Source organism: Bos taurus, chromosome 14, assembly GCF_002263795.3.
Source record: "Bos taurus isolate L1 Dominette 01449 registration number 42190680 breed Hereford chromosome 14, ARS-UCD2.0, whole genome shotgun sequence".
Taxonomy (NCBI): Eukaryota; Metazoa; Chordata; class Mammalia; order Artiodactyla; family Bovidae; genus Bos; species Bos taurus.
The window spans coordinates 29112648-29124748 of record NC_037341.1 but is presented as its reverse complement, the minus strand read 5'-3'; the positions used below and the strand labels follow the sequence as shown (position 1 = coordinate 29124748).

Genomic DNA, 12101 nt, shown 5'->3' with positions numbered 1-12101 from the left:
TCTGTAGAGTATTTGCACAGGGAGCCACTGCTCTCCTGACAGCTGTCACTGAAGCGCCGGCCCCTAAGATCTCCCTCGGGGATTTTCCTGCGGGTTTCTGAGGCCCTTAGTGAAAACTATGACCCTTTTGCTTTCGGAACACTAGGCTGGTTCTGGAATCAGTTTGAGGGCCTTTTGTTGGCCAAGGATGGGTTCTTTCTACCACCCCCTCAGTGCCCCCCCCCATCCCCGCCCCGTGCAAGTGCCTTTTGCGCTTTCTTATCCTAAGAAGCTCTGGTGTCCTTCAAGTGCAGCCGCCTGTAGGCTCCGCTCTTGGCATTCACCGCGTGCCTTAATTGTATGACATTAAATCAAGGTCCGCTGTGAACACGGAGGGCAGAGTCTGATCTTGATCCGGAAAGAAACTGACCTACTGCAAAGATCACACTTCTCCTCCTGCCCTTTTCCCTTGCCGGGAGGTCGAGTCCCTAGGACTCCCCCGGAGTCCTCTAACCCATAAACATGGCTCCGGTCTCAGCTCGCCTCCTGCCACAGCTGCCAGAGCCGCTGCTAATTAGTCTGGAAGTGTAGACGATGCATGTGTCTGCGTATACATATGCATATATCTGCATGCCATTTACAGCGCACCTAGAAATATACAGACGCCTATAAATCTAGTTTTCAAACGACGGGCGTGGATCGAAGTTAATTCCCCCTCTGGTTCAGAACTAACTTCGTAATCATTTTACGGAAGGCAATTAACTGAGTTGGTCCGCCCTGCATCTCTTCTAAGTCGCTTGTGAGGAAGAGCATATTTTAAGGACCGCGCCATTTCACGTTCTACTGCAGAAAGCTTTGCCAATCATTTCCTGCTGTCGGGAAGGAATCTAGCACACACAAAAGACAACCATCATACGTATGTGTAGGGAAGATAAACACGCAGATACGCCTAGTCTCTGTGTCCTCTGAAAACGCGACCGCAGTTTCGCTGGGGAGGTTTGGGGGAGATCAGAGTCCAGGGGCGGGCTGGGTCATCTTTCTTTGTAATGCGGAAAAATTAACTCAACCGCACCTGCCTAGTCCCGAGAGAGCTGGGCGGCCCATCTGGTCCAGCTACAGCTTTGCTGCAGAGAAAAGGCTGCTTGCTAAGGCTTTCCCACCGCCCGGGAGCGCGGACCTCGGGTCTGGGCCCGCCTGAGGGATACGGTTCGGAGTAGCTCAGCGCAGCGGATGCGCAATCCTCAGACTGCGGCCACAGTCCAGAGGCTGGCGGAGCCGGAGCCGGGCCGAGGGAGGGCGAGCAGGACAGAGAAAGGGGTGAGGGGAGTTGACCTCTACGGGCGGAGCCGTCAGCACAGCGGGCCGGAGGCGGCGGGCGCAGCGGCTCATTTCTCGGCGTCCCCTACGGCGCGGTCCGCAGGAGGGAAAGGCCCACTCCAGCTCCGGTGTCCGAGGAAGGGAGGACTCTCGGCCCCCGCGGCACCAGGGGCGGCGTAGAGCCCGGCTGTGGCTGCGGAGACCGCCGGGAGCCGGTCTAGTGCGGAGACCCCAGAGCGCGCCCCTGAAAAACAGAATCACAGCGCATCATTAAGAGAGGGAGGCGGGAGGGAGGAGGGGGAACCTGGGCGGGGGGAGAAGGGACAAGAGGCGGGAGGGAGCAGGCGAGGGAGATAGGTGACGGGAGGACGGCACCTCAGCCGGCGGGCCTCAATCTCCGTCCCCAGGCTGTCCCCAGGCTTCAGCTGGGCGCGCAGCCTGGGGGGCGGCGCGGTGGCGGAGCGCGCTGCTCCCGCTGCGGAAGCCGCGAGGTGGGGGCCGGACCCTGCGGCATCTTCGCGGCCAGAGAAGGGGTTTCGGGTGCCGGAACCTTCAGAACGCGTCCGCAGAGGGTCCTCCGGTGCAGTCTAGCCGTCCCCGCATGGTGTACCCCCTTTTCCCCCTCTTCACCCCATCCTTTACACCGAACTCTGGATCCGCACTCTCCAATCCCCACCCCTTCTTGGCTTGGTACCCTACAAACTGCAAGATCGGCGAGTCCCAGCAAGAAAATCGAAAAGATCGATGAGAGAAAGCATCACAGATAACACAGAGCCCTGGAAATCCGAAGGAGAAAGACCTGCTAGCCCAGCTCAAACCTGCAGAGGACCACAGCGTTTTCGATTGCTGCTCAGCGCGTTCTCGGAGGAAAGAGGAGGCTGAGAGGCTTCGGTGGTATAAGGTGCTTTAGGGTGGGAGGTGGGGGTGGGGAGGGGGTGGATCGGAACGGTCCAGTCTTTCCCCCTCGCTTGCTGATCCAGAATTAGGGATTAATGGCTCGCTCCAGCCAAACAAATAAGGCATCTGCCTTCAGCAGAAGAGGATTACACGGGTTGCTGACGTCACCAGTCAGACAGATGTTGGCTCCCAAAGTCCTGAGCAGCTCGCTGTGTCCTTGAAACCAAAGAGCCGCAGAAGGCGCTCAGCCCCCAAAGAGCTGCGCCTGGTACAGCGAAGGGCGAGTACCCTGCCCTTGCCTTACACCCCACTGGCACCAACACAGGGGGCCCAAAGACAGCCCGCCACCCCCACCCCCCACGAAGTCGTGCCCCTAGTCTCTCCAGATCTCTTCTCACAGCCCTGCCGTCCATGCTCCGGCTCGTATAAGCCAAGTCCAAGTCACCATTCCGGGCTGCCTCTCCTTAAAATGGAGACGAGAGCCCACCACAGCTTCAGGACCTCTTGTCTGAATCCCCAAATCTAAGCTCTTGGGCTCTTATCCCCACACACAGACGACCAAGAAACAGCAAAATAAGCACCTTAGGCCCAGACAGAGTCCAGGCTCCAGAAGAGCGGAGGACTTCGGGGTGGCTTCTTAGTTATGTGCGCAGGCAGCAGAACCAAGGTTGTCTGCATCTCCTCTTGCCCCACTGCCATCCTTTACCCAGGCCAAGATTTAGGTTTATGTTTAATCTCATCACTGATGCCATTTCGGACTAATGTGCCTTTCTAAACAATGACCCCTCTCCCAACTGACCTCCGCATCCCAAGCAGAATCCAGGGCCAGCACTGGGTGTGCCAAGGGGACCTCACCATGGTCCTGATCACTCCATTTTCTTTGCAAGTACTTTGAAGACATTGTAAAAAAAAGAAAAAAAAAAAAAAAAAGTGTGTGTGTGTCCAAAACATATCTAGCACCTAATTGTAAGATTCTATACATTCAAGTAACTGCAATTTCATTCTACAGTCAAATTCAATGAGTAAAGATCAAATAATTAATTTAGAAACCCTAAACTCTCTTTAACTTGATGTCATTTTAAAATTTAAATATAAACTATTTTCTTTTCTTTACACCTGAGTATTACCTTTGCTTTATATTATTTCCCAGGCCTCTACAAGTCACACTGAAGTCAGGTTATGAAATAAACCAAAAGATACACGAAATTGGAAATTTAAATGAGCAGTTTTGAACGTGTTATGTAATCCACAAATGAAATGGCTTTAAATGAAGTTCAATTCTGGAAAGGAATAAAGGCAATTCATACAATGTAGGAAACAGCATAAATTGATCTCCAACCCAGAGCTGCACTGAACTAACCCTGTGCCCGAAATCAAATGTGTATATATGAAAAAAATCTGTGATTTACTTAGAAAAAAATGTTTGCTGACAACACTGCATTGCTGGTTATATATTACACTGCCTAAACATGAGTAGAAGGAGTAGCTGGGTTATATCTCTATTCATATTATTCCTGTCTATCAAAGTGGCATTTAATTTTTCCAATTCTATGCATTTAGAAATTCAGTCACTGATAAAAATCAATTTAATTTGCTCCAGTGTCATTCAGTTAATGCCAGGCTAAAACAGTAAAATTTCTCTGTCCTCACTCTGCTTGAAGGCCTTATAAGAAACAGCTCACACCTTAAAAGGATGGATTTAAACTTGTTATTTATCAGTAACAAAGGGCGGACCTCCTCTTAGTTAGATTAATAACATATACTACTCGAGTAGGGTATATAAGTCATTGTTTCTTTGAATGTAGTAGAATGTTTGAAATGCCACAATGTAAAGGAGTCTAATTCCTTATAAAAATCTAAAGATTGTTTTTGTCTCCTGACATGTTTTGAATGTAAGCTTCCATTCTGCTCCCACAAAATTTTACAAGAGCTGCTTTTTTGCTCAGTGATTTCATATTAGTTCGCTGTCCATGGTCTTGATCCACATGAAGGGAGGTGGTAGGGGTACCTTTTGAAAAATGGATATCAGGATGCCTAGGCACCAATTTGATGCCTTAACATTTTAAGATAATGTTTTAAGGGGAACGTCTGTAGGGTTTAAGTCCTCTTTTCTATTCCAGTTGTTTTCATTTCTATATATTTGCCACCCAATTTAGAGTACAAGAAGCAGATGGGAGAAGTTTGTATTACATTACTTTTGAGCTGATAAAAATCACCACCACGTTTAGGGCTCCAAAGAATTGTAGTCAGTAGGAAGTAGTATTTTCCAATTTGCAGTTTTTCATTGTTCATTTGTTTTTTGCTTTCAGAAATGTAAGGCATTCTTGTAGAGGAATCCTTGTCCACTTTTACATATGGCTTAACAAATGCAGAAATCTTCACAAAAATGATAAAGAAAAAAGGCCAAACAGCAACCTTCTCAATTCTCTGTATAGATAGATATAATCACACACATACGCACATACACAAGCACTAAGAGTATTAAGCTAAATCCCTTCTTTAACCCTGTAATTTTTTTTTTTCTTGTGAAGCAAAGAAGGCATATCCTCTAGAGGTTAAGGCTGCTTCCTTCAGTCCAAAACAACGTTTCACCTTCAGTTTAAAAAACAAAAGATTGACCTGGCAGACTAACGTTTAACCTCTCCTGGGGTTTCCTTGAGGGGTGAAAGAATAAAGAAAAAAACTTCCCTCCATCTTCCACACACCTAATTGTCTTTTGTCCTTTATCTTTCCCTTCAGATTATCAGGAGAAGTATGATATATATAGATAAACACATAAACAGACGCTTATTTTCTGAATCTCTGAGAGCCGCTGCGAGTCTTTGAAGGGGATCGACCTGCACAAACTGGTCATATTTTTTTGTTTTGATACAAAGTACTCCAACGGTAAGAAAACAGGCTCTTGCCTCATTTGAGGTCGGTACCCACCCCAGGCCACCGGGCCGAACTACAGCGATTCACACTTTTCAGGGCAAGAGAAGGCTACTTTCCAAAGAAGTCTTTAGAACTTGGGAAAATCCTTGTACCGGAAGAAAATGGCCTAAACACAATAGGACTCGCCATTTTCTCCTTGTGAAGCACAAAGCGCTTGGCGCTGCCTGGCGCACAAAGAAAGCGTGAGCCCGCGGAATTCTTGCGCATTTCCAAGAGGGGAAAAAAAAAAAAAACACACACACACACCTCCCTTAGAACCACAGATTCTCCCGCCTGGGCGCTCTGAGACACACTCTGCCACCCTCGCTCAGTCCCTGTCACCAGATCTTCTCTTTGAGGTGCAGAAGAAGGCGCGACGCTCGCTAGCCAGCTAACTAGGAAGCTTCCTAGCTTCTATCTAGGAAGGCGCGATGCTCTCTAGCCAGCTAACCCCGGCCAAGACCAAGTCTCGTAAACCGAGGGCCCCGGCCAGCGGCCATGGCCCTCCACGGTCCTCCATCCTAGGCCTGGGGGGGTGGTGGGGGATGGGGGTGCTCCCTTCTCTCTCCTCCTCCCTCGATCTCTCCTCCAATTCCATCCCGTCCCCTGGGCACGTCTGGGAGTCCGGGAGCTTAGGGACCTCGGTGACCTGATTTCCATCCACTGCCGGGAACCAACCTTGCAGCCCAGAGCCCGGCGCGAGGCTCTCGAAGGATGCTCGCAACGCGGGAACTCCTCGCCTGGGCGCCCCCCGCCGCCCCCGCCCGCCGCATCCAAGCCAGCCAAGTGCCCTGCTCCGCACGCCCACCGCGGGCGAAACGGCTGCTGCTCCCGCTCACGTGCGGGAAGTGCAAGCTTCGAGGAAAGCCCTGGGAAATAAAACTACCCGAACGCAAACCCGTGACCCCGACTCACAAAGCGAACACCCCCAACTCCGCCGCGACGCAGAGTCCGGCTCACCCAGGGGGAAAAAAAAAAAAAAGATCTTACTTACGGCCCTCGCGCGTTTGGGTAATCCGCGTCTCAGCCCGTTCGGTTGGTTTGTTTTCAAAATATAAACACATCTCTCTATGTTTGATTTTGCACATCTTCCACCGTTGAGAAGGAACGAAAACAAAAATCTTGTAGGCTAGCGGGGCTGGGGGAGGGGGATGGAGGTTTTCATTGTCTACGCTCTGCACACGCAGCCCAAGGAAAGACGCTCAGAGCCGTGTGGGGCTCCTTCTACTTTCTGCTTGAAATTCAGAAGCTTTCAACGCAGTAAAGCGGGGGTTTGGTCTCCCTGCCTCCCTCCCTCTGCGTTTTCCTCTCTCTCTCCCCTTCTTTCCCTCCTCTCCCCTCCCTCTCTCTTCTCCAGCTCGAAGTCTCAGTCTCTCTCTCTCTCTCTCTCCCTCTCTCTCTTTTTTTCAAAAGAGGGCAGGTCGCTTCCTGCATCCCAATGAGTTAAATCACTCACTCACTTCTCATGCATCAGCAGCCTCTTTAACAACCCGAGGGCTGCAGGCACAAAAGAGCATTTAGCTGCCTCCAATTTGTGTAGAAGGCCTGTCCTTAATTTGTTTTTGGAGTATAATTAAATCATGTATTTCACGTAATATGAAAATACCAAGTTCCCAACTTTGAGCGAATGAACTGTTAATGGTAACCTTTGAAAATAGACCCCCCTTCTTGTGGGTGTCCTTCGAAAAGGCCTAGGACGCCCCAGAAAAGGAGAGGCCAAGGATTTGGGCCCCCAAATCTACCCGCCCCTCCCCCATTTCACACGTCAAGGTCACAGCCATCTGATTTCCCCCACTGATTTAAAATGGAGAGTTTTTTTTTTTTTAAATCAACCCTTTGCCTTGGAAAGAATGAAATCTTTTTGTGGTGTGGGAAGATCTGAAGGATTAAATAAATAAATACATCCTAAATCTGAAATACACCACGTAAGCAGAATCAACCGTGATCAGACGTTGGGATGGGGTGGGGGTGGGAGTTGCGCAGGGGCGGCGGAGGGGGGAGTTGGTGAAGAGGCTGACACACCAGGCGGGAGTGTGAGGTTTTCACCCTCCCCGCCCCCCCCACCCTCGCCTGGCGAATTCTGAGGGTCTCTCGGTTTTGCTCGGGTTTCTTCCGGAGGCTGAGTGGGCCTTACTACCAGGCGACAAGGCCGGCGCCTTTCTTTTCTCTCTCTTTCTCTCTCTTTTATTTAAAGCTCTCAGAGTCTCGAAGGGGTCTAGATCTCGCGGACACAGCCCAATGGTCGGGGCGGGGGGTCCGGTATATGGCTCCCCCTTCCTCGGAAGGGTTAAGGCACAAAGAGCAACTCTGCCTTCCTGCAGTTTCTCTTTCAGGGAAAACCCCAGGCCCCGCCATTGTTCTCCCTCACTGGAGGGGGCCGAGGGTGACAACTGAGACACACCTCCTCTCTCTTCCCCCGCACTCACCACCCATCTCCTCCTCACCCCACCCACGGCCACTGCCGACGAGACACTTGGGAATATTTTCTTGCTCCTGAGATTCCTGTCTGGGAGACCATGAGATCCAACATCACTAATATCTTGGTGATCGTCTGCATTTTCTCCTGCAGTATTCCCTGAAGTCGTCGCCCCCCCCCAACCCCTCCACCCCCCACTTTCTGGTTCTAACAGCTCCTGTTCAGAAACAGTGCGCTCGGATACCAGAGGGGTTAGGGCTGCTGGTAAACCGTACGCCGTTCCATCGAAAAGGAATGAAACCATGTAACGCGCCACCTCCCGCCTTTGCATATTCGCCTTGTACCCTACATCACCGTGGGGTTTTGAGGAAGGCCATGTTTCACCTTGAACATTTATCAAGCCTGCCTCTGCTTAGCCCTAAGCAGGAGGAGGCACAGCCCGCCAGCACCCAGCTTACATCTGCTTGAAAAATTCAGCGATACCCCCAACGGGCTCTCTTGCAAAAAAAAAAAAAAAAGGTGAAAACCAAAAATGAAAGATTTTTAGAAAATAGGATGTATGTGTGTGTATATATATATACATACATACATACACTCAAACAATGCTGGGTTCGGGGGCTCAAATTATCTAACATAGAACATCTCTGCGGCTGAGCCCAGACCCAAGGCCTCACTGTACCGTGTTTTACTAGCGGCTAGAGAAACGGCGTTCTCTTCGGAGACTCTAGAAGGAATGTGCTTCATCCCCCTGCCCTTTATCTTTCGCCGGATGATACTCATTCTATCCGTTTCCAGTTTATTGACCTGGGATGTGGGACTGTTAAAGATCGGCAGCATCTTGCCAAAGCCGGAGGGAGGCAGGGTCACGCGGTGCGCACAGCATCCGGCCCCAGGGAAGGTGCGGCTGTGTCCACTGGTTAGCCCGAAGGGTCTGCTCTGGGGGGCGCCCATTTCAGACGACCTCAGTGGGCCCCTAATCCAGCAAGTCCCCCACCCCCACCCCTTCCCCGGCACTACCGGTGCCAACTTCGCCTCATCTTTCTGGGTCCTGGAATTTCAGCCTTTTCGGTGGGCAGGCCTTAGGAAGAAACCCGGGCTACGGGTGCGTTTCCGACTTATGGGCCGCTCCCTCGCCCGCGGCTTATGCTAAGTGGAGGCTGCGAAGAAAAGCTAAAGAGATCAGAGGCGAATGCTACAACATTCGCCCGGGCCTTGCAGCCCTCCACCTCAAACAGATGGCTCGGCCAGGACACCTGCAAAGCAGCTCAAGCCTCCACCTCCGCGCAGCTCTCCGGACGCGGGCCACTGTGTCGGATCAAATAAGGTTACCTAACAGCCGGGGCCTCAGTCCCTTTCTCTGGGCACATTTCAGTCCCTTCGGAGCATAGAGCTTCCGATCCCCGGTCTCCCGCCCTTGGCCCCAGGAATCTGAGCGGGCCACTTTTTTCCAGCCCCGGTTTTTTTTCCCCCCTTCGGGTTTGCCAGGCGCGCGAACCTCCTCCTGGCCTGCGCATCTCGTCGCCCGGGCTTGGAGCTTATGAAAATGTAACCCAACTCATTGCCAGAAGTTGTTGCTAATTAGTGGATAATAAACTTCTGTAGCCAGGGCACAAAAAGTCTTTTAAAAGTGCAAAGGTGTTCTTTGTTATGGCATCAGAAAAGGGATTAGCATATCAATTGGACTGGGGGGACCGGACAATGAGCCCTCCTCCCCCCTTGGCTGCCCTTAGTTCGCCGCCCGCCGCCTCCACCTCCTCTTGGTGCCCTTCCTCCTGCTCCTCTTCCTCTTTGGGCTCCCGGAGCTGTCAAGGAGCGGTCGGGGAGCGTGGGGCGATGGGCCGCGTCCCAGCGGGCAGGCGCAGTGCGAAGCTCCTGCCGCCCACCAGGCCTGCGCGGCCCCTAACCCTCATTCTGCCCCGCGCACAGGCGCGCGCCGGGGGAAGGTGGAGGCGCGCGGCGGGACGTGCGGGGACGCGGAACCCGGGCGCGGCATATCCCAGGCGGCCGCGAGGGCGTGGACCCAGCGGGTCCCGGGAGGGCGGCCTAGCGCAGTACTGCACGGCGCCCCCTCCCAGCCTGAGGCTCGGGGCCGGCGAGCCCTGCGCCCTCCGCTTCCCCCTGGGCCGCGGGAACCCCCAGCGGACTTTCCACTCCTCAGGCCACGGGGAGCCGCCAGCTCCCCACCCTTGTCCGGCCTTTCTGGGCCGCCCCGCTGACTCCCGACACTCGCTCGCACGTGTCGGGCGGTTAGCGAGTCATCGGGGCAAGCCGAGACCCTTGGTGTCTTCAGGGGGCGGCCGATCCCGGGATGGAAGGCCGCCAGGGCGAGGCGGCGAGAGGGACCGCGACCGGAGCAGGCTCGGCGAGTCATCTCGAGACCTGGCCTGGCCGCGCGCGCCCGGCCCAGAGGGAGCAGCCGCCTCCCCGGGGCCTACGGAAAACCTAGGAGGGCAGCCCCGGGCCGGGGGCGGGAAAGCCGAGCAGACGAAGCCTCTCGGAGACTGAGACGCGGCCCAGGCCTGCGGGGCCCCGGCCCACCCCCTGTCCTGCCGCGCCCCCGCCCGGCCTCGCGGGTCCCGGAGCGCGCCCGGGGCAGGGTCGCCGGGGCCTCGGGGCAGCCTCGCGCTCGGGAGCAGAGCTGGGCGCGTGGAGAGCGAGGAAGGAGCCGCGACGGCGCGCTGGGCTCGCGGGCGCCGAGCCGGACCCGCCACTCTCGGCCGCCCGCCCGAGCGCCCGCCTCTCCGCCCCGAAGCCCCCGCCGCCCGGGCTACCCTGGCGAGGAATCATTTTCTTCCCGTTTTCTGCTCCCCTCCCCCCGTTTGCATGTCTCCCTAGAGGCGGCTTCCATCATCTAAATGCATTAAAAAAAAAAAAAAAAAAAGAATCTCCGGGGCTCTCCTCTTTTCCACCCGGCTCGCCTTCCCTGACATTGGTGTTAGGCGAACAAGCACCAAACTCACACAAGTTTTCCCCGAAAATCCACGGCTCTAACTGCCATAGGGAAAGATGTCAGGGAAAAAAGTGGAGGTCGGTGTTTCCCCCAAATGCAAAACATCAGAGAGGGAGCTGAAAGGAGCTTTACTTTCCCTGCGAAATCTCCATTGTTGCCTGGCAGACAATGGGAGCCCGGGCGACTGTGGGGCTGTGGGGCTGAATAGGCGATCGGCGGGATGTGTGCGGGTCAGTGCTTGGGGTCCCGGGCCGAAAGCCCCTTTCTCAGCTTGCCACAATAAACCAGAGCAAGGTTTAGTCTTTACTGGGTCACCGGCCATCCTCTATTATTCAACACTTCACAACAAAAAACACTTATTAATCAGCGCTGACCAGAGGCCCCTTTTGAAACAAGAGAAGAGGGGAGACAGAGCGAGAGGGAGAGAGGGGGGTGATAGAAGATTGAGAAGTCCCGGACAGATCTTTCTAAAGCCAGAGCCACCATAGGGTACTTTCCGCCAGTGGCCAAAGTTTATTTGACACAACAAAGTTTCTAATCAGGCCACAGAGACCTGGATTTCTTCTCATTTGCCTTCCTGCCCGTCTTTTTCCTCTGAAGATGCTTGGAGACTTTGTTGCGAGGAAAGATGGCTTTAGGTCAGATTGCTAAGGCCTGATCTTAAAGATCTAATTGCTATTGGAAGAGAAGCCTGTTTCCCAGCTGGGCCTCCACTCTGGAGACGGCGCAAAGGAAGAGACTGTCCAGGTCTGTTCTGGGCACCCGCTGATGGATGAGGTGTCAGGCCAGTAGTCATGTGAGGACTGGTTTCCAAATGGTATGAGCAGTAGTCAAATGTGGTACTTTGGGGTGGTACTGAATGCAGTCTGTAGATTTTCTACTTCAGGATGTTTCAGTCCGGATGTATGAAAAGGCTGAACTTGCTTGGTAGAATGAAGAGAAACTGATGATTCCTGTGCTAGGCAAGGATTTAAGGGAAAGCATGTGATGAGTAGTTTTAGAGAAGGAAATGATTCAAAATGTTCCAGACCAGGAAAATCAGTGGGTTCTTTTCTCAACTTTGATAATTTTTACAGGGCTTATTTGATGTTTGTAACCTAATTGTATTTCTTTCATTTGTCTGGTTCCATGATAATTATGAACACATGCTCAGACATATATGGACCCTCATATATATCAAAGTGAAGTGCTACATACATCATCAGCTTTATGGATGAATTTAATCCATTTGGAGCTCAGCTAGACATTTTTGATGGCAAAATTTTGTCGCCTTTTGATTTGGGGTCGGAAGCCAATATTTCTTGGTGCTTCTGCCTGTTTTACATTACTCAGGTTGTAATTTAGCCAAGTGAGCAAAGCTCTTTTGTAATGGCTGATGTGTACAAGTGAACAGAGGCAGCAGATATTGAATCTTGGTTGTCAAAAAACATAACACAATTATTTTCCTAAAGAAATAGAAGTAAGTGTCAAAGCAGTATTCTTTTAAGTTTAAAATTTCGTTTGTGGGCACTTTTGGATTTCTGTGTAACATAACTAACCATCTCACTTATATTTCAAAGATATCTTTAAACCCAAAAAATGTATGGATAGGAGATTGTGACTTCAGCAAATTAAGCTGTTCAACTAGAT

General features: G+C 52.2%; 1 non-coding gene across 1 annotated transcript; it reads right to left on the bottom strand.

Annotated features, from left to right (window-relative positions):
- Positions 1 to 282: 282 nt before the first annotated feature.
- MIR124A-2 (microRNA mir-124a-2) lies at positions 283 to 393 on the bottom strand. Its single transcript, NR_031158.1, has one exon. It is a non-coding gene; the product is annotated as a microRNA mir-124a-2 (primary transcript).
- Between the last annotated feature and the right edge of the window lie 11708 nt (positions 394 to 12101).